The sequence below is a fragment of the Mustela nivalis genome, assembly GCF_964662115.1.
Source record: "Mustela nivalis genome assembly, chromosome: 18".
In the NCBI taxonomy this organism is placed as follows: Eukaryota; Metazoa; Chordata; class Mammalia; order Carnivora; family Mustelidae; genus Mustela; species Mustela nivalis.
In genome coordinates, this window is record NC_139037.1 from 14834748 (window position 1) to 14840747 (window position 6000).

Here is a 6000-nt window from a genome sequence, read left to right on the forward strand (position 1 = left end):
AAGGCCAGAGGACTGAGAGAAAAACATTGCCTAGTATGGCAGCCTTGAAGGCTCAGCTTTCCCTTTAAGATCACCTGCTCTGGAAACACAGCTGACAGACAGCCTCCAGCAGTCTCCACAACTCGGGACTCACCCCATGTTTGGCCCAGACCAGGCTGCTTCCAGGCTGCTCCAGTGAGGACTAAACTTGGTGGAAGTATGAAAACAGGCCACGCTTCCTCAGGTGGGACTCTTCTTACAGTTAAGTTTGCTCAGGGACTCCTCGTTGGCTTGGGTGAAAATTTTCTCTGATCTTTCCCTGTGATCTGAGGCTCTTCCTCCCCGGTCCCTCCCCCCCCTCCTTTCACAAGTGTTAGAACTGCCTGGCAGTTTGAAGGTTCTTCCTGCCTGACTCCCTCTAACTCTATGTTTCCCAGGCATTTCCCCCAATCTCTTACATGTCTAATTCTATTTAAGCTTCTGCTTTTTTGGAAGTCCTGAATGGACACACTTGGGCATGCTATTATTAGTGGAGGGCCGAGTGAATGGAAGGTGTGGGCAATGAGATGCCTACAAGGATGTGTAGATGATGCTCATGGATTCTTTTTTGAATTACGGACTCGCAGGAAGACGAAAAATAGTACAGAGATTTCCCCTGTGCCCTTCACTCTGCTTGCTCCAGTGACAACATCTTATGTAATTAAAACCAAGAAATTGATATTGATATAATATTGTTAACAAGTTCATATGATTTGGGGTAATCTGTTTCTCATTATGTTTCTGTCCACATCATAGATATATTGATCTCATCTCCATTGCAAAAGGCCATGTAAGTAACAGTTCCCTTCCAAGTCAACCAGATCTATAACCACAAGGTTTGTAAATGCAAAAATAAAGTCATTAGGTGGAGGGACAAATAGGAAATGACATATGTCCACTGAGCAGAGAGCACCCCATCCATCCATCCATCCATCCATCCCTCCATCCACGTTTGCCAAGCTTTTCCCAAGTGCCAGGAACTATATGTTGCATCTACTGCATTTCGACACTGATATCAAAATGGTAGCAGCAGCTACCACACTTCTGTTCATGTTAAGATGCAATGAGAAGCCCAGATACATAGTTGTTTTCAGGGCAAAGGCTATCCAGATTTGTCCGTGATCATTTTCACCTAGAGAGTAATTCAACTGGTAGCAAATGTATGCTCAACAGCCAGGATCATGCCTGTTTATGAGTCATTGTAAAGCACCGAGTGCATTGACATATACTTCATAAATGCTAAATAATAACAAGTCAGTGAACCTAGAAGTACTGGATTCAGTATTCAAGACATTAAATCCAACTTATGCTGTTCTAGAAGGAAGGCAAACAAATAAATCAACCCCAAATCAAATAAAGCCTACATCCATCCCTGGCCAGCGGTGGGTGTTGTCTGGAACGCTCTTTATGGGCAAATGTTTCTCTCACGAAGGGGCACTTGTTAGTACTTTACCTGACACATCACAGCCAATGCCTTGCCTGTGATTTGGAAGGAGAGTTTTATATCTGATCCACAGCAGACAGCAGGAACACTATGTTCTTAAAGCTCCACTTCCCTTTATTTGATGCCAGAAAATAGTATCTGGTGAAGCTCTGGAGAAGAACAACCGTCACCCCACTGAGCAATTAGACTGGTCCTGGTGGGAAGTCTCTGCAGGCAGTACTGGGAGACCCTGTTTGTATTTCAAAGCCAGGATTTAGTTGTCCTTTAAGATATAAGTCTCTTCAGGGCTGCCTGTGACTCCTTGAGGGTTTAGGCACACAACCCAGAAAGCCTGAAATGCCACGGCTGCTGTTCTGGCAACTGAACCAGACTACAGCACAACTGAATGCTTTTCTGATTCCCAGTCCGGAGCTTTGAGCACAGTCTGGTGCTATCTGATTTGGGATCTCCGGGCACAGCCCCTTCTCTCTAGAAGCCTACCATCTTGGTTCCACAAACATGATTGACCTCCATCTACATTCCCTTAGTCATTTCAGAGTGCAATCATCCTTGGAAGCAAAGCGCGACCCTCCAGACCAAAAGAGGGACGGCAAAGCCACTGTAAGATGAGGCAGCAATAACTCTGACATCTCTGGGAGTGACACACACAAACAAGATCATATTCTGAGTAGAGTCTAGAGGAGATGCTATCCTTTAATGGTCATTTCCAAAAGGATTCTACTCTCATTCAGTTGTAGCCAAAGGGATGAGAGCCAAGGAGCCCATGCAAGACACCTAAATCTGGCCAATGAAGTGTTGAGGGGAGGACTGAGCCAAAGGGGAAGGTACAGAGCCAAGAAACAAAAGGTAAAACAGCCATCAGATGCTGACCTTGTTAATTTTTTTTTTTAATACAAGTGATTCTAGCCAGTTGCTGCCTGGCCCAGACCTAGCTCATCACATCCTGCGTAAACAGAATGATGGTTATACAGTGTTTGGGACAGTGGTTCTCAAACATTACTGTGCAGCCAGTTTACCTGAGGAGTTTCTTAAAAAGGCCGATTTTCTGCTCTATAGCATCAGAGATTCTGACTTGGTAGGTCTGGGACAGAACTTGAAAAGTGTACATTTTTAGCAAGCACTCCAGTGATAGCAGCAGATGTATCACCTACCATATTTTGGAAGTCATTGCTTTAAATCACTGCCTTTCAATCTTCCTGAGGGTGTGATATTAAGATGTTGAGAGAAATACCTTCCAAATAATCCAGCCAAACCTCTCATTTTACAGATGAAGAAATTGAGGGCTTAAGTAACCTTCTCAAGGTCACTCGGCTGGTTAAATGTAAAAAGTTAGGACTAGAAGCAAAGACTAGTTACTGTGCCTTTTGCATTTACTATACTGTATGATTTGTGGAAACTCCTCTCTGTTAGGTCCAGTTGGATATATACACACAAAAATAGAAATTAGAGTATGTCTCAATTATTTATAAAATTTTTCTATCCTTTGAAGGAACTGGTGAGAGCTTCAGTGTTGCCAAGGCAAATGTTCATAAGAAAATGGTACTTACCGTCTTTAAAATCAATGGTGAAGAAGATGACAGAAGGGACTCATAGTTGTCCTCTGAACAACCTCAATGTCTGGGTTCCCCCAAATCAGTGCCTGGGGTAAAACAAAGAGTAAACAGGTGCAAGAAATTGTATTTATTCCTGATGCTACATTAACATAATAAGTACTTTCCATAAGCTGTGCTAGAATCAAATGAGCTTTAAGTGTCATAATTATGCTTTTCATCTTTAGGTTAATTTTTCACTTTACTTTGTGTGGCCATGGTAAATTGAAGCTGAAGGGTTCCGTGTCTCAGCAAATTCCAGATGTGTCTTGACAAGGGCCACTGGAAGATTAGTTCATAGTTGTTTGAAGACCTCTCTGATATGGGCTACCAGGCTCTGAGAACTTCTCACTCACTTGTCTTTTGGTAATTCTCTTTATATGTGGAAGTGAAAACTGAGTACAGCCTCATTTCAGATGAATGGGGACTCAGAGAAATTATGCCAAGGTTAGTGACTAGACCTTCACAACTGAAGAGGTTGCCCTCACTCACTGACTGGTTCATTCATTCATTCAATAAATATTTATGAAGACCTTTTATATGCCAGGCCATTATTCTGCTCAGTAGTATATGTTTACGCAATGGGAAGCTGATTGGCTAGAAAGAGGGTAAATCCTCATCACTAGTTACGCAAGTCATTTAACACAAAGGCTATGGTCTTGTGACACTATGTGTTGTAGAGGCAAGAGCACCCAACTGGGAATCAGGAGGTCCAGTTCAAATTCTGGGCCACTTTGATATAGCAGAATTTCTCAACCTCAACGCTACTGAGATTTGGTGCCAAAGAATTCTTTGCTGTGGGGAGATCTATCCTGTGTCTCATAGGCTATTTAGCATCATCTCTGGCCTCTACTTATTAGATACCATTAGTATCTCTTAGTTGTGGCAATCAGATACGTCTCTAGACATTGCCACTGCCAAATGTCCCCTGTGGGGGAGGCAAAATTGTCCCTGGTTGAGAATTACCGGATATAGTAATAACTACTAGCTTTTAGCAGCTATTAGCGCACCGTGGTAGAGCTCTATATACATCCCACTCAGTCTTGAAACATGCATTTCAGTGTAAGCAATGCTATTCCCCATTTTACACATGGAGAAATGGAAGTCCACAGATGTTAAGGAAACAAACCAATATTATACAACTGGCAAGTGCTAGAGATTTGAACCCAGGATTTTGAATCTCATGGCTCATGTTCATTGTTCCCTACTTTTTTTCTTTTGCTACGGTGTATTCCACACACTCAAAAAAAGCAGAGAATTATCTAAAAACACCTATGGACTTAGTACTCTGAATTTAACAAATGATACTATTTTTATCATATTTAATTTCTATCTTTTTGTTTTGGCAATAAAGTGCTGCAAATACAGATGAATCTCCCTCTTAGACATTTTCACTCTGTTCTTCTCAATTCCTTTCCCCAAATAACCGTTCTGTTGAAGCTGTTCCTTCCTGGAAAAGATTTCACACACCTTTTACACATACACATGTTCACAAACCATATGCAGCACTCCAAAATATGCATAGAGAGGGTATACCTGCTTCTGTAATTTGCTTTCCTTACTCAATATTATGTTTTTTAGTTTTTTCCTATGTTAAAACTATAGTTCTAATACTTGTATTTTAATTACAGAATTGTAGGAGATGGCCACAATGTGTTCAACTGTTCTCCTCTCGGTGGGCATTCAGTTTGTCTCCCATTGTTATCACAAATTGCATAGCTGGGAATGCAGTGGTGTATGTGTAAGAGTTTCTCCAGGACACATATCTCAAAATGGGATTGCTGGGTTGCAGGCTGTGCACATCTTCAACGGTATTAAATATTGCCAAATCGCTCCACAGAATGATTGCACTAAATTACACTCCCTCTAACAGACTGTAAGAGTTTTCATTTCTTTACATCCCTGCCAATGCTCAGTATTTTCAAACTTTATGTTTGCCAGCCTGATTAGGGAGAAATAGCATATAATTATTATTTCAAAACCTTGTGTTCTTAACCACTCCTCTTATGTCTACACTGCTGGAAGCCTCAGTTATGTAAAATGGAGAAAATACCTTTGCCTATTCATATGAGTTGTAATAAATCCTTCTGCTGTAGTATGTGAGTGTATTTTGTAAATATCAAGTGCCACTTTTGTGCATTGCTGGTGGTGGGAGAGAGTATTTGTAGTTTCTCTGGCAGGCAATTTGACAAAATCTATCAAAATTTCAAATGCACATATATTTCTTTTAACTTAAAAAATCTCAGAATTACAGGAAAACTCACAAAAATAGTGAAAAGAATTCTTGGTATGACCCAGACTGTCAAAATGTTAATGTTTCAAAATATGTGCACTATGATTCTCGATCTCTTTCTCCTTTCTCCCCTCCTCTTTTCTCTTCCATTTGTATATATGTGTATCTATAAGCATCGATAAATGTACATACACACTTACATATTATATTTCCAAAATGATTTCCTCTGAAACTTTTCTACAAAGGCATTCCATTATTTAACCATTGAAAACTTGTAAAAAATCAGGAAATGAGTGTCAACACAATACTATTATATAACTCCTATGTCTTATTCAAAGTTTATCCACTCTCCAACAAAGGTCCTTCACAGTAAAAGAAAGTATTTTCTTCCTCTTCCAGGATCCAGTCGAAAGTCATTTGTTGTACTTAGTTGTCATGTCTCTTTAGTCCCATTTAACATGGACAAATTCTTCAGTCTTTCTTGTCTTCCAGGATATTTTTGAAGATCAGTTATTTTGTAGAACACCCCTCATTATGTTTCCTCATAATTAGAGAGAAAATATGCATTTATGGCACAGAAATAAGGTGTCCCCAATGTATCACTGAAGTATGTACCTGATGTTGGTTTGCCCCACTAATGGTAATGTTATTATTATTTTTTAAAGATTTTACTTATTTATTTGACAGAGAGAGATCACAAGTAGGCAGAGAGGCAG